We start from the raw sequence: 19,971 nt of genomic DNA, 5'->3' as shown, positions 1-19,971 counted from the left end.
CTTGAAAAAAGCGAACGTATCTCCCATTTTCCAGCCACTGGGAGATATGGGTCATTTGACAGTAACACTGAATAAAGTGTACTTTTTTTTGCTGCAGTTCCTAGAAGATTGTGTCATTCAAAATAAATTTTAAAGAGAAGTATTTTAACATCTAGTTCCAAACACACTGAAATCAGTGGACAAACTGCTAGTGATTTGGATAGGACTTTAGTATCTTAAATCCACACCTAGATGAGAATGGACTTGATTTATGTACTCAGGCAGTGCCTTTATCAGCAATCTAAATTATGAAGAGGTGGAATATTTTCAGTTTGGGGGCTTCAGGAGAGAATGGAGTTAAATTGTAAATAGCAGGATATTATAATTGACTTAACAATGCTCTGACAATGTTTCATAAAAAATTTTATGGCCAACACAGAATTTACTTTTTTTCTATTGTTTTGTGGTGGACTGCAATATTCTATCTCTGAATGGATTGTGCGATTTTGTTTGGCTGGGTACTTGTGTTTAAACCAATACACAGGTTCAGTTTGTTTTACATAGACAGTGTAGTTAATGTCAGCATTAGGATAAACTATTTACAATATATCTGCATGATTTTAATACTATTTAATTAGGGGAGAGATTTTTAAATCCAAGATACAGGGTGTGCGTTGCTGCTATTGCATTGCCAAAGAGTGGATTGAAAGTTTTTCTGTGGTCTCTCAGATAATTTTTTGTCTTTCTCTGGAAAGTGGCCTATCCTCCACAGAGAGCATAATGACAAAAATATATCCCTTAAGATTTAACCTGAGGAGAGAGAAAGAGAGATAAAGGTCATTGGTGTTTGAAGACAGTTGGAATATAAAAGACATGTCTCCTGTGCTGCTGTATAGACAATTTAATTGTAGTGTTAAATAATGGATGCTATAGTCTGTCATGTGGCAGTTTTTTTAAGGTTTGTGTGCTACACAGTGGATTGACTTATACCATTTTTTAGATAATAAGTGGGCGTGGGCTACAGAGAGGACTCATGGGAATACCAGTTTTCCTCTTTTTAGTACACTGCAGGAGGTCTGAAGCTGAGCGTGCAGTGGAATGTTATTTTTATTATGATGCTGTTCTCTCAAATATATTGCAACAATAACCAAAAAATTAAGAAAACACATTGTGGACATTGCTTTTTTCTCCATGTTCCTTCTGACTAGGCTCAAAGACTTCAGCTTTCAAGGCCATGAACAGAAATGTTTCAGAAACACAAGACATTTAAAATTCAAACACGTTTCAAAGATGAATAAACACACTTGATCAGATCATCCTGTGCTCCTGAAGGTTCTCTTTTCCTCCCTCAGAACTCCATAGTCATCCAGTCAGAGGTACAGCCCGTACACATGATTTGAGTGCCCACTGTAAATGCAGGGAGCTGGGCTGCCTCTGGGGTGTTTATATGTCTTGCCTATGCATCAGTGTGTTGGATCTCTTGGGGCACTGACTACAGGCAGTGGTCTGCAGTGCTCTAGCACTTTGCTTTGAAAGTCTGGTGCTGTATTTTTTGTAAATGAAGCCTTTTGTTCGATGAGATTTACAGACATCTTTGGGCAAATAAAACATCTAATTTGAGTGATCTAATTGCTGACTCTAATTGCACATTACACTGTTTAATTACTTCAGTCTAGTAGTTGTCTAGCAATGTCTCAATCTGTTATATCTGCCAGAATTAAGGGGGCGGGGGGGGGGAAAGGAATTTATTTGGGTGTCATTCACTGTGCAACAATTGTACAAAACCTTAAATGGAGAAGCAATGTTTGTCCATTTTAATACTTTTTATTACAGTGCCACAATAGCATAAAATAAGGAAAAAAAATCTAGGCAGCTTCTCGCTAATATTTTGTGGTTCTTGACAACAATAAAATGTAGTCTGAGAATGCAGTTCATAAAAAAATGCCAACAAAATACAAACTAGCATAGTCTCTACATTTTTCCAACACAGCTCTTAAGATGAAATGAAATTATATGTGATTATAAAGGGAAGAATAAATGCAATTATCCACATTTTGCACTCCACTCTACTTAATTCAAGTTGTGAGAGCACAACTTGTATTAGCTTTATATATAGCTCCATTTAACTCACAACTCTCAGCAATCCTACCACAGTTATGTACATTCTTTATAAGGGATGAAAAAGTAACAAAGCTGGCTATCTTTTCAGGACATCACATTGCCTTCTAAACACGTGCTTGCATATTTGTAATCTGTAGTCCTCTTGGTAAAGCTTATCTAAGAAAACAGCTGGAGTGGGAATGGAGTTTCTATATGCAGCTGCACATCACAGTATTTGTAAATCAAAGACTACCTCACCTTGTGTGAAAAAATGCAGATAATTACTGCAGTATTTTCCCTTTGCTCTCCTCTTGGTTATGAGTATTGCATTTATTACTTTGATAATTTCTAATTGTTCACATTTGTGGGAGCCTATATCTTCTGCAAAGGTTTCATGAGGCATTGTACAGTGCCTCGAAGTTTACTGGGTTTGTTTATGAGGGGGAGCACTGATTCTCTAAAGAATGCTTTCCTGGGGAGCAGTATCTTACTCAGGCCAAGAAGCTATGAAACAGGATTTGCCTGGAGTGCCCTTTTGCTGTCTTCTGCTATTTAATGTGATCACCATCCAGATAAGCACAAAGAGAGCCAAAGAGAAGTAGTTCTTTTTTTTTAACACTGAGTTGGGCCTTGGTGTCACACCCTTCTCTGTACATCTGACTTCTGCAACTCCTTGGGAACTTTGGATATGAGACTATAAATACAGAGGGAAAACTGTTATTTATATATTTAAGAGTGCCATGTGGCATTGATTTGTTTTGAAAGAACTGTATCTGTAAGGTAAGCATCTGACTGACCTTTCTGTAATTTCTCAAACCTTGACTTTCTTCCACTCCTTCTCAAACCTCACCTGTTCACAGCTGAAATCCTACCCTTTGCTACAAGTCACAGTCTGTGTTTGTTTCTGAGGGATCTTTCCTGTGTTGCAAGATGAGAACCAGCAGAGAGGTAAGCACTGTAGTATATTCCCTGAAGCTTCTCTAAAATGTTTATGCCAGTGGCAAAGATCCTCTTTGACATTTCAGCACAATGGGGTTGAATGCAGGAACTTCAGGCTACTGCGGTGCACTCTGCTGACATTCACTTGCCTGCAGTGGTTGGAGGAAAAGTCCCATTGCACTTGGTTTCTGCTCCCAACTTGCCAGACACTAGTCTTCTGTCTTTGTTAGGCTCTGCTCTTAAACTGAAACTACTTCTTCAGATCACTTAGGCTGCACCTCAGATACCAGACACATAGGCACATCTGGGTCAATGACTTCGGTGCTGCTGGCCATTTCTGCATGTATCTAAATCTCATCTAACTCTCCCCTGGATGAATCATCTCTTAACTTGCGTTTGGGGGGTATTTTCAGTTTGAGTAGGCTGCTCAGCCCATGGGAAAAAATGAGTGTTTGAGTAGGCAATGTTAGCAGCTACTGGTGTGACCACTCCATTCCATATATTATCCATGTTAGTTCCTTCTAAGATGTTTTTGATAGCTGTGGATGGCCTTGGAGCTAAAAGTAAAATATGTGCTGGTCATGCTGCCTCTTCTTTTCACCTCTAAATAATTTTTGAAAGCTCTAGAAGTTTTTAATTGGCAGGGAAGCTGAAGAAATTAAAGTCCCAAATCAGACTATGACTTTTCAGACATGGAAATACCGATGTCTTTGTTCTTACTCTATTAAAGACTTAGAGTCTCTTTGCAATATTAATTCTGATAAAGATGTAAATTCCAGTTTTGGACTTTATTATTTCTTCTGTATTTACATATTGGTAGGAATCTGTTTTATTATCATGCTCACAGACTCTTGGTGTTGCAGGGAATTGTGGTCAACTATATTTATTTTTATTGCAGTATTATGACTATTCTGATTGGCTAAACATACAACAAAACCCCACTATTGTACTTGAAATGAAAATTAGCTTTAAATTTTCCTGTAGTCTATGATATACTTTTGCTTTTTGATTGAGCATAATTTTAGTAAACCTCCTCTTTGTCACTTGAGATTTTAATAATGAACTAAGATATTTTCCAGTCTGACTAGGTTAATTCTGAGGTCTCATATTCATAATTAGCAGTTCTCCTATAACTCTGGTGGTGTACAAAGAAACCAGATATCAGAATCTCATTATTTAAGTGTTTTTAAGGGGGCACCAGTAATGATGAGTAGAACAATCTGGACAAAATATAAACTACTTTGTCTTTATGTCTTACTGCCTTTTACCTTCTCCCCAGCTATTTGAAAAACTTGGTTAGTCTTTTGCTTTTATTTTATTCTGTGCTCTTCTATTCTTTTAGGATTCAAAGAATCCAAGTTCTCCACAGCAGCTGCTTTCACAAACTCAAGATTTGGAGATTTGAGGTAGGTTCTGTAATTGCTTTGATATTCAGTCACATCCATCAAGATAATGAAAGTAACACTAGTAGTAGTGATAGTATTGATTTATCATTCCATGTCAAGTCTGAGAAAGTGTTTACAACAGATTTATGAAAAAGAAATGTTGAGCAAAAAAACATATCTCAATGCAAATGTTGCAGAAAATTTCAAAAAAATTGAGTATTTAGTTTTATTTATTAAGACACTGTGGAGACACATATCCTTCCATTTCCTATAAATGGATTGTCTTCCTGATTAAATTATTAGTATTGGGCAAACATAGGAGAGAAAGGGGAACAAGCAGTGACTGATAAAAGACAATTCACAGATGTGTATTTAGCTAATTCATGAAGTAGTTTTAATCTGCTGATATATTCTTTGAAAGTTTTGATCAGTTTAGTGGGATTATGTGATAAAACAGACAAAATTCAATAAGCATAGAAAAGATTTGATTGAATTTCTTCAATACCTGTTTTGGTTGGGTGTTTTGGTTTTGTTTTTTGTTTGTTTGTTTGTTTGTTTTTTTCAGGGAATGTAGGGTTTATGACATGTGGAAAGATGGTGACTTAGGAAAGTTAGATCATAACTTTTTCAGTTTGATAGACTTGATTGAATTTTCTATTAATTTAATTTAACTAGCATTGCCTGCTGCTTAGCATAAAGATGACAAAATATAGATTGGGATAAATAAAATAACTGTTCAAGTATTGATTCTGAAGTTGTGTAACCAATATATTCAGCTACATAACTACCATTTAAATAAATACTGTGCTTCATAAGTGTATTATTACATGGGTAGGCCAATAATCCACAAGAACTCTCACTCACAAGAACTCAGGGCAGAGGTCACATTTATATCCAGGTTATATGATTTAGGGGTTTGGGTACTGAACCTTGTACTGTTGAAATCAGGTGCCTTTCTCTTCTTGGTTTTCTTAAAAGCAGGTCCGAGATGAATTTATTAAATACTGATACTGGTCATGTACAATGTAGGTTTTTCTGTGGAAAGAAAAACCTGGTACTAATAATTGGGCATTTTATACAAAATTATAAATTATGTTCAAGACTGAAATGTCTTGAGAAGATCTTGCTTTTGACAGCTTGAATTATAATCTTGGTATGTATTTTAAAATCAGGGACCAAAAAGATAACAACTCTCACCTCTCAGAGCTTGCCTGCTGCTCCCTAATCTGTCAGGGGTGTGGTGCTATGAAAATGTACCATGAGCTGAGGAAATATATGGTGTGTCAGTGGTCCTCAGTCACCAGCTGTGCTGTTTGCATATTCCTATTGTCCATCTTGAAGATTCATAAAAATAGGCTGGCATTATTAGAGGGACCTAAAAAGAGGTGAAGGAATGAAAAAGAGAGAGCCATCTAGTTTTGATATTGAAATTAATACAAAAAAGAATTTATGTTTGATGCTTAAAAATATACACAGCTATTGAATTCCTGTATTGAATTGTAGTTGATATTTAGAATGGAAAGAATAATTTGGGGTCTCAAGAATAAATCAGACTCTGTAAAAGATAATTTTGGGGAAAGAAATTATATTTATAATATGCAATTAGGAGAGATTTTTTTTTCCCCATTGATTAAATAGTGAATTCTGCAGTTTTCAATCTAATAACAGTGAAAATTAAAAGCAATTAGAACTTGGAAAACTTGGTGAATGACAGGAGGCTAAAATGCCTTGTGTACAGGAAAGCAAAGGTTCATCTAAGTAGTACTGTAATGGAAACATTTTAGTGCATCAAACCACATTTTTATTTATCAATAAAAAGTATCTATATTAAAGCATCTTTTAGAGAAGGAATGTGAGGTGGGCCACAGTGGTACACAGCTAATGCAAACACCTATAAAATGTGTCTGGAAATAACTGTCCAAAAAGTAACCAACCAACTGCCCAAAAATTCTTTGTGACATTGTTCTTCTTAAAATAATAGGGAAATTGTTTTTAGAATAATTTTTAAGCTATTACTTGAAGTTTGTTAAACTCTTTTTAGAATTACTCTAGGTTATAAAATCCTTTCTTTCAGAAGGGATAAGCACCCACAATTTCCATATATGTGGTCAAATTCACCATCCCTTGTGATTTTGTGCATTATAATGAGTACATAGTACATATGAAGGCAGAATCTATTCTCACAGATTTTGAGTATTGAACTAAAAGTTTCTTCTATACCAGGATCAGCATTTGGATCTTGTTCAGGTGATATTGTCTGACTCTGTGTAAGTCTTCTTTTTAGCTGATAAATTAACAATACAGCCATTTTCAATGTTTTGGTTTTGTGCTTATTTTAGAGATATATCTAAAGGAAAACCCCATACTTAGGCCTTTCCTGTACACCATTGCAATTTCTTTCATATTTCTCAGAGTTAAAAAAAAATAAGTTGAACATTCTAAACTTACCTACAGTGTACATTACATGCTAAAGAAGCTGCGTGCTTTCTTTTTTTCATAGACTCATTTTATTAAATGACTGTTACTACCTGCTTTTTATCCAGATTTTCCTCTGTTTTGGGAGGAAAAACTGAACAGAAATTCTTCTTTTTTTTCATTACTCCTGTCACTGGGAGCGTTTCTCCTTTAAGAGTGTGAGGCAATAATTTTAGCGATTGCTTAAAGTTTCAGGAAAATTTTGCCAAGTAGGGTCTAATGTCTTGCAGCATGACCTAGTTCTAATTAATTTTCTGCATTTGGAGGGTGGAGTTGAATCCTATTGCAATGGGTGGGAGGTATCCATCAGCTTGCAGCACACAGGTACAGGAGAGAAGAGTGTTTGCCATGCAGGTTACTCTGGTGGTGGCGTGCTGGCCATTCAGCTTCCAAAGATCCTGCTGTCCCCAAGCAGTCTGGGTGCTTCCTCTTGGAGCTGCTCATGTTTTGGCTGCTGTGCTTGTGCTCCTGCCAGGTACTGATGCTCCTTTAATTGTCCTTCTTACTTTCACTTAGTAAAGTGGGTAAGCAAAGTGGTTCTGGCTGTGAGACCCATGGTCCCACAAATTTCCTGGCGAGCAGCATTGGTTTTTACACAGCTGATTTGTATCCGTGGCTGTTCTAAGCTGCAGAGCTGAGGGAGGGGTACAGCTTTGCTATCTTTATCTATTCACAAGTTTGCTGACCTAGGTGCTTCTATATTAAGTATGGAGAGAGACAGGCACTTCTAGAGCCATGCTAAGAGGAATGAATCACCTTTCAACATGCCAGCCTGGTGCCTGATGCACAATCAGCACTGATGTTTAGCTGCTGAGGAGGGAGGACTCTTGTAAAAGAGGGCTGTGTCTGCAGAAGTGCTCAGAAAAGTCAGCGTGCAAGTGAGCTCTGGTTTTCTTTTATTCTCCATGTAACTGTTTGTATTCAAGTGGAATGACAACAACATCAAGAAGTGCAAGTAAATCTTGGCATATGTTTGCCATCAGGTGACTTAAATGTGCCCCCCTCATCTTTCATACTTTGTCACATAAACAGAGAGAGCAGAGTAATAGGTCAGAAATTTAACTATTACCTAAGTTTCAAATCTTGCTGATGAGTGATGGTTGGTGTTTCACTGTCCTGGCAGCTCTCTTGTGATGCTGGTGAGGCAGGTGTTTTAAGCTAGTCATCAGTATCAGATACAGCTTTTAAATAAACTCATCTATCATGAGTATTCATGTATGGGCAGCAGTTGCCCAGCTGTGCTTAGACTGTGGCACTGAGCAAGTCAAGTGTCACCCTGCACAGACAAGCTCCGGAAAAAATCTTCCCCAGGGCCGTTAATATCCTCCTCAATGCAAGTCAACAGACATCTTCTGACAAAGTGTGGGCAGAGAGGGGGGGAGGAAATGCACTGTATGAACTAATATATATTCAGGCTGTGCAAAATCCCTATGGGTTCCAAGGCAGAATCAGTGATTGAGGAGGATTGCAGGTTGTCCGTGGTGATGGAGGATGAGAGGCATTCATATCTGACCAGGTGTAAAGGGTTTAGTAGATCAAATGCTTTCCTTCTGTCAAACAAAAACAAAACAAAGAAAAAAGGGCTTTTAATTAAGAAAGTACTTAATGAAGAAACAAAATAGAAGAGAAACATTAGCATTGAACCTCTGCTCCCTTACGAGGGGTTTTGAGCCTGTCTGTGTTCTTGCTTTATCTTTTCAGAACAGACACAGTTTTTTTAATAGAAAAACTCTTGAGATGAGCACTGACTGCTTTAAAATGTCATATCACAAAGCAGGGGCTTTAAAACAGGATTTTAAGAGAGTATTGCCTTAGCAGACCAGGAATAGTAAGCAGAGATATAATGCAAAAGGAGACCATCTTACTCAAATGGGTTTTATTATCCAACCTCTAAACACACTATATGTGTGGACTGATATGGGTAGACTGAAGTTACATGTGGTATTCACAAGCTTGGTTCTCCTAGTAGGTAATTTTGAATTTTCTGCAACAGATTCATGCTTAATATGAACTTTTCAGAATCACTGTAGCCTTAGAAGATGAAATATTCTTGAGGGGGAAATAGACAATATTTTAATTTAAAGGAAAGTATGTCTTATTGCTGTTAAAATATAAAAATCAAATTACCGTGGATGGGATGAAAGTGGATCAAGGGAAATAAATGTAAGTCTTCAGTCAAACTTTGATTTAATACACCTGTATCTCAGTGAATTTCATGCATAGTATTTTGGATCAGTTTTTGTGAGGGTGTTTTTTTTTTTTTTTTTTTTTTTTTGCACATAAACAGAGCAGATTTCACCTGTACTGCACTGGTTTCCAAACTGTTGCCTATGGGGGCACTTGTTTCACTCTGTGCTCTTTCACAGATCCTATGCCCTGGCTTTATTTGAAGCTTTTGTGCTATAACATTCATGTTGCTAAGGATGTGGAAAATGTGAGGTTCAGAGGAAGGAAGAGAAGCATTACACTACTTTACCAAGTATCCATGCTGTACAGAGGTAAATGTGCTTAGCTATCATGAGAAAGAGATTCCTTGTGTAAAATTTTTAAAGTGAAAATCCAAAACTGCACTTTGAACATGTCTGTCAATAGCCCTCTTCTCTAGCTATTTGTCTGCTTTTCTTCTAGGTGAGTTTTTTCTTTAGGATTTGGGGATTTTTAAATTTTTTTTTTATGCTGGAATATTTGATCTATTATCTCCTTTTCACATGACTATTTGCATGGAATATATAGGCCTGTATCTCTGAAATACACCCAATCTGGGACCATCTAGGTCAGATCACAAGCAGTAAAGTTATCCCCAGACTTTAAATCCAAATTTGGCATTAGATTACAAAACATTCCTAGAATAACACTCCCTAGAGTTTAAAAAACATGCTAATACATTCATATTAATTTGAATGGCAAGCCCTGTTTCTGTCCTTGGGCTGAGCCTTAAACCAATAACGTGGCTAGGTGATTATTGTTAGTTGAAGAAAAAGTATTAACTCCAGTTGCACAGAAGACTGAAACTGTGAAATCTAGAGGGAAAACTCAGTAGAAGTATCATTTTGGAACAAAAGGGGAACAGGAAGAAAAAAAGCCGTCAGCACTATTCTTGTATTCTATGTATAATGCCACATATTCTGTTGGCTTCTAAAGGCTTTCTCTGATTCTTGCTGTTCCATGGCTTTCTCTTACCTATATGGGTGGGATGCTCTGTTGTTGCCTAACTGCAGCAATCAGTTTTGATTTACTGATTTCACCAGATGTCAGCTGAGAAGCTGGCTCACATTACCTGTCAGAAGTTCTCTATGGGTGACTGACTTCCATGGACTTCAGAGAAAATCAGACCTTTCTGTGCCAGATGGAGAGGCTGGAAAACAAAAGTCCCAGTTCTTCTTTTCTGCTGGTGCAAGCAAGACCTAACTCCATCAAATTAGATGAATTAGACATTCTCTGAAGCTGTAAATGAAATGAGACTCAAAAGCAGCTATTTAGTAACAACATAGATAATGGCTAATTCAAAGTATGACAGAGGTCAATAAAAGGTGAAGTCTAATTGCACAGTCCCATGGAAATAATAACATTTTGTGATAAATGCTCCAAGAAAGCACAGGGAGATAAGTTGCTTGCATGTCTGCTTAGATATTACAATCTTTTATTGAAAGTGTAAACACTGTAGATACAGTGCAGTTTGCATATTTGAAACAGCAGAGGGGACAAATTTTGTTTTAAGGAATTGGTAGTGATACAAATTGTTCAACACTCATTGTTTAGAAGGTCCTGAAATAGGCTTAAAAATGAGACTAGACAAATAATCACTGTTTTCTTACATTTGCTTTCTGAGCCATTAGATGTGGGTCACATTTTGTTTTCCCAGTTATATAATCCCTGGACTCTAGTCCTTGCAGCTTGAAAAATACCTGTTATTGTCTGCCTGGCAATGAAACTCTGAGAGCTAACAGCCTAAAAGTGACTCTGAGTCTCAAAAAGATCAAATCAAATTTTGTAGTTTGTCAAACAAAAATGTTGTTCAAATCAATGGGTCTGCAACAGAGCCAATGATTAAAAAGGGGGAAAAATTGTTTGATAGTTGGAGACTGAATCTGATGCTTAGAAACAGAGATATAAGGAGAAATTTCAGTCAGATTTCAGCTGCAGCCTGCCTGCAGCCCATCTAATCCAGTAGCTGCCAATTCATAAGGATAACCTCTGAGAGGATTAGTCTGTATCAGCCTGTACAATGGCCAGGAGTGGCACTTGGTGCCATGGTGCTGCCTGCCAATGAAGGCAGAGTGACTGCAGCTGGGGCGGGTTTCCAGGGCACCCCAATGCGGGGCTGCCATCTTGGCAGGGAGCAGATCAGGCTTCACTTTGTCTCCAGAAGGGCTGCACACTGCCTGCATCACTCCAGGATGAAAAGCCTGGTACTGGGCCCTCCACAGAATATGGTAGCAGAGTAAATGGTTGGAGGGCACCTGCTCACTCCTTTTGCATCCTGGCTCTACTGAGGACAGGTATCTCCTCTCATCCCTCTGCTCCCTCCCACATCTGCCCCCTTTTTTTCCCCCGTTAAATTTGATTTAATCCTTCCAACATTTGTCCCAGCTTTTGGAGACTTGTGATAGATGGGAATGAAAAGACAGCTTTCCAATTGCAGCTAACCCAGGTGGAGAGCAGGGAATGGGTATTTAACTGGGAGCCACTGCATGAGTGCTGAGCAGGCAGCTCCGAAGCCTCAGTGCATGCACAGACTAAATCCTGCCTGAACTGTGTGGAAAAGGCAAGGATGTGCATTTGCAATGACAATCTCTTTGCAAGTCCTGGGCTAGATATTTTGCTCTCTGTGCATGTAGGTGGATTTCTCCTGACATGATGAAAATTTGATCCAACATCTTCAAGCCTAGCCCATTTAACTGTTTGAAGCCACTGCATTTTGTTCTCCCTGAGTCTATTCCACACTCTTTTGGGTAGATGTAAGCTCGCTACATTTCTGAAACATATTCCTGCTGCTTTGATGTGTCAGAAAGCGGCTGTTAAAGCTGATGAAGTGGCTGACCCAAAGTCACAGGGAATCTGAGGCTAGGACCCAGTTTTTCTCCAGCTGTATTGCTGTTCTCCTGTACCCCTTTACAGGACAGCAGAGGGTCCCACAGACATGAGGCTCCTTGCATGGCTCCTGTAGCAGCAGCACTGCATGCTTCTCTTCAGTCTAGCCAAGTCACTAAGCCAGCCATTGCTCCATCTCCTCCAGGCTGTTCTTGGCTATTTAATGCCTCACCATGGGTACAAAGACAGAAGCTGGTTACTGATGTAGATGGGAGTAAATTTTCAAAACAGAGATGGAGGGAGATAAATTACATGGTGGTATTTCTTTGTCAGTGGTAGCTGACAAACTGTAAGGAGAACTGAGGTTTTGAAGAGTGCTCAAATAATTGAATTTTTCTTTGGGACACGGTGATAAAATGGGGAGCAGAGGGAACTCTGATATACTGGCTTGCATGGGCATCATGGCAGGTCAGTTATGGGGAGAAGAGAAGCAAATGAGGGGGAAAAATGGGCAAGGAAACACTCATGAACTCTGAGAACAAAGTGAGAAAGGCAGACTTTGAAGAATAAATATACTGATGGTTCAAATCTGTCCAAGCTGAGAGGTAAAGCCCTTCCACAGACGTTAACAGCTCTTCCAAATTTCAGTCTCCTAGGACAGAAGGGACTTTCATTTTCATGTGAAATCATTAAGTAGCTGAGTAATCCTCTGTTTTATCTATTTTAAGGCTAACAGTGGTAAAGCTCAAGAGGGAAAGTTTTCAGTCAAGTTCTATTAATTGCAATGCACATTTAAGTGCCAGGGGCTGGTGATGACTGCATAGAATTGCAAAAATTCAGTGGTTGAGAGGAACTGTACAGTGAGAGGTAGACGCCTGATGATAACTTTTCATGCATTCTGCAGCACCGTGTAAATTAGGTATAGCAGAACGTTATTTCTCAGAAAATATTCTTGTCAAGATTTTGCTCCTTGTAAATCATCGGACAAGGTGACAAAGCATCGGACAATATGCTTGCGTTGCTAAGACCGGCTGCACAAGTCCTGCTTAAGGAAAGACTACTCTCAAACATCTTGACATGTTTGGGATGTTTCAGGTTTTTGCATCTTGTGCAGTAAAGGCATAGTGTTTTGGTTGTGGTGCATTCTTGTACAAAATCATTGGCCTTCTCAGTTCACCCTGGTGGAAATCTGGTGTCGTCATCTGTATGCTATAGCTGTGCCTTCAGCACAGCTCTGGCAGGAGTCCCTGGCTCTGCTCAGATTCTTTCCATCCACTGATGCCCTTTTCCTGCTCTGGAAGAGGAGGTGTTTCCAGAAACAAGCTCTCATTTCCTCCAGTCCAGCCTTTCCTTAGTTCTCAGCCCTGTGAAATCCATAAACAAAACACAGCCTGCTGATTTCAAACCTGCTTTGTGCAGCACAGCAGCAGACACCCTTGGTGCAAGATGTTTTTAACTCCAGCTGATAATTCTGCTCCATTTAATTTTATAGTTGGTTTGGGGAGAAGCACTGGCTGCACTACATGTATTGTCTAGTTCCCATCAAGTGCAGTGAGAATGCTGGTGCACAGCAGTGGTGGTTGTTGTGCATTGTGCTTTTATACCTTTCTTTAATAATAACAAGTTCATTTTCATTAAAGAAAATAAATCTGTCAGGGCCCTGTTAATGGGTTTTCAATGGCCTTATAAAGCAGGGCATATGTTTCTTGAATTCTTTTCAGTCCAGCCCTTTCCAGCTCTTTCCCTAAGCTGTGATAGTAATTATCTGTTTGGGGTGCCTGTGATATTCATAGCATGAATATTCTTTCAATACAGGAGTGCTCCCTCCCCTCTTGGCAGGATAAACCCAGGACTGAAATGCCTTGACCACTGTCACAAGGTTGATCATCCAAGAACAATCAATTTCTAAATGTGCTTGAACCTTGGGTGACCTGAATTATAGCAGCAAGTATTACAAGCTGGGACATCTGGTGGACAATAAATTTTTTTTTGTTTGTTTTTACATGAAGCAGCTGTACTTGAGCAGATGACCAGGGACTGTGCAATCAAAGTGTGAATAGCTGAATTAGCAAATTATATTAGGCTTCTTAAGCACTTATTTGAATGCTGCATGCTCTTTTTAAAATTTTGCTTTATTAACATCTACCAAAAATGCAGCAGTGTTGGCATTATTGTTGTTAGTGACTTATTTGCTTCATTAAAATTTACAGCACGTTTTACATTTGCCATCTGGGACAGCTTCTCCCATGTTTATGGTTAAAATGCAACTTAAACCCAGGCCTAATAGTCTAAAATAAAAACTTTTATAGATAAAACTCATTATTTGGATGCCAGTGTTACCTCTTTTTGCTAGTGGGCAAACAGAGTTCTATTTTGCTCAGTTACTGTGGTACAACTCAGTGCTAGGATACAGAAAAATATTTCTTCTTTCAATACAATATGTTGTTGTACATAAGGTAAAGGTAAATCACTTGGAAAGCTGCAGCTTTTTGGATATGGCTGGGGTGGGAATTAGGCAACTTAGAGAGACATCACACTAAAGGATCTTCTGGGTCACTGAGTCTAAACCCCTGCTATTGAAAGTAACTATCTTGGATAATCCCTTTCCAAAGAACTGGAGCAAGAATAAGCAGTGCAAGACAAATGTGAATGTGGTGAGAGTCAGCACATAGAAGCACGCCTCTGAACCTGAGCTAGTGTTTCCAATTTTTGCTGCCTTGCTCCTAATCATTTCAAAGCATTGCTGGAGTATGTTTTGACTCAAATGCATATGCATAGCTTTTAATTCTTCCTCCCTTTTCCTGTATTGCTTTACTGTTGAGTGGTGAGGATGGGATACCCATTTTCTTTTTTACTCAGGCTGGGAATGTGGAAAGGATGTGTGCTCTGAGGGCAAAATGGAGGGAGATGGAAAGGAGAATTTCATATACTAGTATTAAGAACTAGTTCTAAGAGTGTCTTCCCCACTGTTTTGAGTCTGAAAAAACTCCCAAATTTGAAATTCAAATGAGTATTGTTTTTTTATTGCTCCTTGGGAGTCTAAACATTGAAATATGTATTCACTCTCTTTTGCTTTCCCATCCCTCACCTTTTTTATTCTGCAAAGACATCTATTCTCCACAAAAGAAAAATGTGAAGTAAGAAAAACAATTAGTAAAACCTGTAGTCCTTAGCAGCTCTGTGAGCACACAGTCAGTCCCTCATTGGGTCACAATGTGGGACCTACAGATACATTTGGGTGTCTCAGGATCTTATGGGTTTGCATGTGCTCTTGTGACTTTTCCCTTATTTTATCTAGTATTTAGATGTGTAGCTCAGGTGCTGGAAGAATGACAATAACCTGGACATTACAGGCAGTCCATACCCTTGTTTTCTGTGATTTCCTACTGGTACCTCATCATGAGGTATTTGCAGATCCTTTAGATTTCAGCATTATCTGAGTGAAACATGGGACTTCCTATAAAAATCGGGACAGCTAGACAGGACAAACGCAGATCTGAACCAATGTGGTTAATCATACGTTCTCTCTTTATTGTTTATAAGATGGCAGTTTATATACACTTCAATATAGTTTACAATTGTGAGCACACTCTCATTGGCAAGCAAACATTGTTTGTCTTTGTCTTAAGGTGGTTAGAGTTTCACACTGCAGACCTATACTAATTCACACCAGAAAGCCCATTACACCATGCTTACACCTTAACATAATTTCTAACTGCGCCACGGACTAAATTTCTAACTGCATCATAGGCTTCAAGGCCTCACTGAGGCCTGTATCTGAGGCGTAGGCTGGGGTAGCTAAACCTTCACTCTAAATATAAATCATGTCCCCTCTCTGTCAGAAACTCTGCTACATCTGAGAAATACAGTTGAGTGGCCTCTTCTGCCTCTTATGCTGTGACTCTCTCTCAGCTTCAGTGTGAATTCCATGCTGTTTCTTTTCTTTTTTAAGGCTGTTGTATCTAATGGATGGACTTATTTCATTTTTTCTGTTTTGCCTTGCATATCTTCAATTAATTGCTTACAAGTGGAGCTGCCTGGAACTACCTTAGAAGGGAGAAAATGATGAATACAATTGATTAATAATAAGCTAATCAAAAATCCTGAAGCTTTTGTCTTTGAAGTGACTTCCTGTCATTCTGCCCTTGAAAATTCTCTTACCAGTGTATCACGAAAAAACAAGAATGAAGTGTAGAAAATACATGCAACATTGATTGTGGTGCATAAATTTAAATGGAGAGGAGGTTTCAAGTGTAACTTTACCTTTTCTACCTGTCTTATAGATTGAATTCCAGTTGGAATAGTTGGAAAATGGATGCTGAGGTTTTTTGGGAGTTTTTTCACCTGTATATGTATTTTCATATATTTAATTCTCCAGTTATAATACTTGGTTACTCCCACTACCTACAGACATGTGAGAACTACTGATGTTTCTTTATTTCTCTGTAATTTTTATTGACTCTAAATTATTATAAATCCAAAATTCTGCTTTTAATAACTTTTCTTTTGATGAAATAAATTTCAACACTTTCAGCTTCTTGGTAGATGTGCTTTGTCTCTGCTTTTCCTCTCCTTAGGCTGCTAAAAGTGATTCTCGACTTCCTAAGATGAATGCAAAACACTACTAGTTTGGGGGGTTCTTTTTGGCCATTCTTGTAATCTTTTGCATGTATATCTTGCCCTTTTCTTGAAGGTTTCTTGGTTTCTCTCACCTATGAGTTCCTAGTGTTCCTGTTTAGAGCTCTGTTTTGGAATTCTTTTTGTTTCACCCCTTCTTTTCTCTTTTTGCTTCTACCTACCCACAGTCTTTTTTCCTTCTCAATGATTGGAATTAGAACATGCAAAAGCCACCACCCTTGTTTTCCTATTTCTGTTTTTTTTACAGATTCTTTAATGCAATAGGCTTGGCAAATGAGGGCTGCCTGTTTGTGCGCTGAGTTTGTTTGTGGGTGAGGCTGTTTTCTCTCTCTCTCTCTCTCATGCAATGTTAGTCTGTGTGTTAACAGTTGATGGTTGAACTGCTCAGGAGGTCTAAACCCTCTCATGAATAATAAAAACAAGATGAAAATTAGTTGTTACTACAAAATCTTCTTTAAAAACCTGATGAACGTTTGATTTTTGGACATGCTAGGTCTGAATAATGGATGACAGGTGTGTGAAGATAAATGAAATTTTGTTTGTGTGCAATGTTAACTACTACAGATTGATAGATCAATACTTAGATGCAGTTACAGGCAGAGCTGAATGCCAAATTAAGTATAGGCTCCTGAGTGCTATAACACAGATGTTGCATTATGGGAATGTAGTTCTAATATATTGACCTACCTTCTGTACACTTTAAAGCAATATTGCTAAGCATATCTATTTTAAATATCTGTATTTCCCAGGCCTGGACAACACTCCTATATCAATCTCATGCCTTATAATTTGAACCTCTGCCTTCAGTCATCTAGAACTGAAATTTGTCTGACTGCAGTTGAGTTATACATCCTATTGCATAAGGAGATGGACAGTTCCCATGTAACATCTGTTTCAAAACAATTATTAGAAGACAGGAAGCCATGAAGAAAGGGGGAAGAACATCCAAAAAAAGGAAGCACATAGAAAGTCACTCACTATCTTTAGTAAAACTTTTGCGAGTATTCTTTCTAAAAGTGAAATAATTCCATGTGCCTGGTTCATATCTATTATTGTCATTCACAGGACAAAAATCAAAAGCATTTCCCATCTACATGATTTTAAATATGGGTTTAAAAAAATCCCAAACAAAAGAAAAAAAGGAAAAAAACCCAACCACATAAAACATGAAGACTGAAGCTCTCAGTTAGCAAAAACTGTTGTTCCATTACTAGGATTTGGCAAATTAGACACTTGATAGAAGGAATGTAGGTTGGAGTGCAGTAAACCATCATGCAGATGCTATGCTGGCAGGGAGAATGGTCTCATCTTGATTTCTGTGTTCCTAAAATTCTTATAATAGAGATCAGCATCAATATACAGTGATCTTTTTTATTCCTATAAAATTTACAAACATAAAACAATCAGGATGGGAGACTACAGTAAATATGAATTTTCAGTTTCATATATAAATAATCCCATCTCTTTTGATTGCACATTTAAGCAAATGTTTAAATTTCACTGTGTGATACCATTGATCTCCCATTGCAAAATTATGCATATGTTAGATATTAATTGAATAATTGATATTATTTGAGAAGCAATTATTTTTATCTTTATCTTTTAGCATTTATAATCCTATGAACTCTGTCACTGTTTGCAAGTTCTGACTTTGTAAATAACAATATGGCAGAAATCTCAAATATAGGCTTTACATCAGAATATAGAGCGTTCACAGGCTCTAACATCCATCTATCTTTCCTCATGTGTGAGTGTTTTCTTTGTCAAGTTCATCTCCCTTCTCTCTGAAGTGATATGTATTTTTTCCACTCATAATTCACTTTTCAGTGAAAACTTTCAATTTTTTAGGAAATAAAGCATTAATTGTGTTTGGCCATATATAAGCATAAAATTGAGGGGGAATAAGCATTTTATAATTCTTTAATACCACTTTAGAATAACAGAAAGCACTGACTGATAGATGTTGCTTTTCTCCAAACAGTGTAATATCTACCTATTGTGTCCTAAAATCCTTAAATTCCATGTTCACATAAACACTAATATTTGGGGTAGGGGAGAAGCAGGAAGGAATGGCCATATGGAAAAATATCAGACTAGGCCTGACCCCTTCTCCTCTAGGTTTGGTGTAGAATAGGAGCCAGAAGATTTCACATTGATCTTGGACAATTAATTTTCTTTCTTATTGCTTCTCTTGTCTTCCACTTATTTTGAGCTTCCTTTATTTGGACTGTGATTTCTTTGGTGAAGAGATATTGTGTATTTATTTCAGAATGACATCTGCACTGAAGCAAAGTTTGTCCTGCCTCACAGAGGACTGCTGAGTGTTCTGTTCTTCTACTTCCTGTACATGAAATGTAAATGCATCTTATTCCTGCCATGACCTGTGGAAAAGACGGGAGACGAGCACATCCGATGATGTCCGACAAGCCTCGTTTATTCAAAATATGTGAATACATTTATAACTATAATAATGAAGTTCATGCATATTGCAAAAGCTAAGCTCCTTATTGGTTTATGCTGCTAAGGCCATCTCCACCCCTCAAGACTTTCCAGTTTGCATGCTCCTCATTCCTGTGATTAATGTAGCTTTGTTTTTCTACCCTTACATTCTGGTTGCACATCTTATTATTGCCTAAATAAACTGCCTAATATCAGCACAGCAACCTTCAAGGGCACAATAGCCTTGAGGCCTCAGCCCCTCTTAACTAACTGAACTGTATCGTGTCCTTTAACCCTTAGCCAGTCGTCTACAAAACTCTCCACACTTCCCCCGTTTTCTTTTTGAACCAACAAATTGGTTTGCCACATACTATTCATAGCACGCTCCACTACTCGTTGAAAGCAAGTGAATAAACATGGCAATATCAGCAAAAGCAGCAAAATTACAGCAAAAACCCCTATTGCATACAAAATCACAGTTTTCAACCAGGGCCCAATTCTTAATCCGGATTTCCCACGATAGGCCTTGTCAAATACCGCCCTATTGGCACCTTCACTTGACCTTGGCACCTGGTTGACAAAATCTTTGATTTTGCTTGTCCTAATAACCTACAGTAAGCAAAGGCTATTTTCCACCTATGATAGGCTATTATCTTCTGTTCCGGTGCTTCAAAAACCTGTAAAGCTCAGGTAAGTGTTAATCCAGTATCTCTCCGCAAGTCTCTTTGCCAACTTTCTCTCTGTGATTTAAAAGCACAACTTCTGCACCAAAAGTGGCGTTTTAAATATGCCTGTTCTTCCCAATATGTCTTACCACAACTCCCACAAGCAAAAGCAATCCAAGCAGTACAATTATAACCCCCACAGCCTAAACATTCACAATTTTGTGGTCCCTTTATATGAACAGTCTGTAATGCTTCTATAGTAGTTACAAGTGCTGGAAAGGTTACTTCTGCAGGCAGAAGGTGGTCGGTGTCCGGAGAGA

The 19,971-nt window shown here is 38.1% G+C and overlaps 1 long non-coding RNA gene across 2 annotated transcripts in view; it reads left to right on the top strand.

Moving 5' to 3' along the window:
• Positions 1-17,666, top strand: part of LOC137479668 (uncharacterized) — a 95,179-nt gene extending 77,513 nt beyond the window's left edge. The window contains exons 2-4 of one of the 2 annotated variants that reach the window (XR_011002426.1): positions 4,361-4,424; positions 16,795-16,858; positions 17,297-17,666. This is a non-coding gene — a long non-coding RNA (uncharacterized lncRNA). The remainder of the gene's footprint in view (positions 1-4,360; positions 4,425-16,794; positions 16,859-17,296) is intronic. The other variant, XR_011002427.1, reaches the window with a different exon arrangement.
• The last annotated feature ends 2,305 nt before the right edge of the window (positions 17,667-19,971 follow it).

This window comes from Anomalospiza imberbis, chromosome 1 (genome assembly GCF_031753505.1).
Source record: "Anomalospiza imberbis isolate Cuckoo-Finch-1a 21T00152 chromosome 1, ASM3175350v1, whole genome shotgun sequence".
Lineage (NCBI taxonomy): Eukaryota > Metazoa > Chordata > Aves > Passeriformes > Viduidae > Anomalospiza > Anomalospiza imberbis.
Note: the sequence above shows the minus strand (reverse complement) of the source record. Positions and strands in the feature narration are given on the sequence as shown.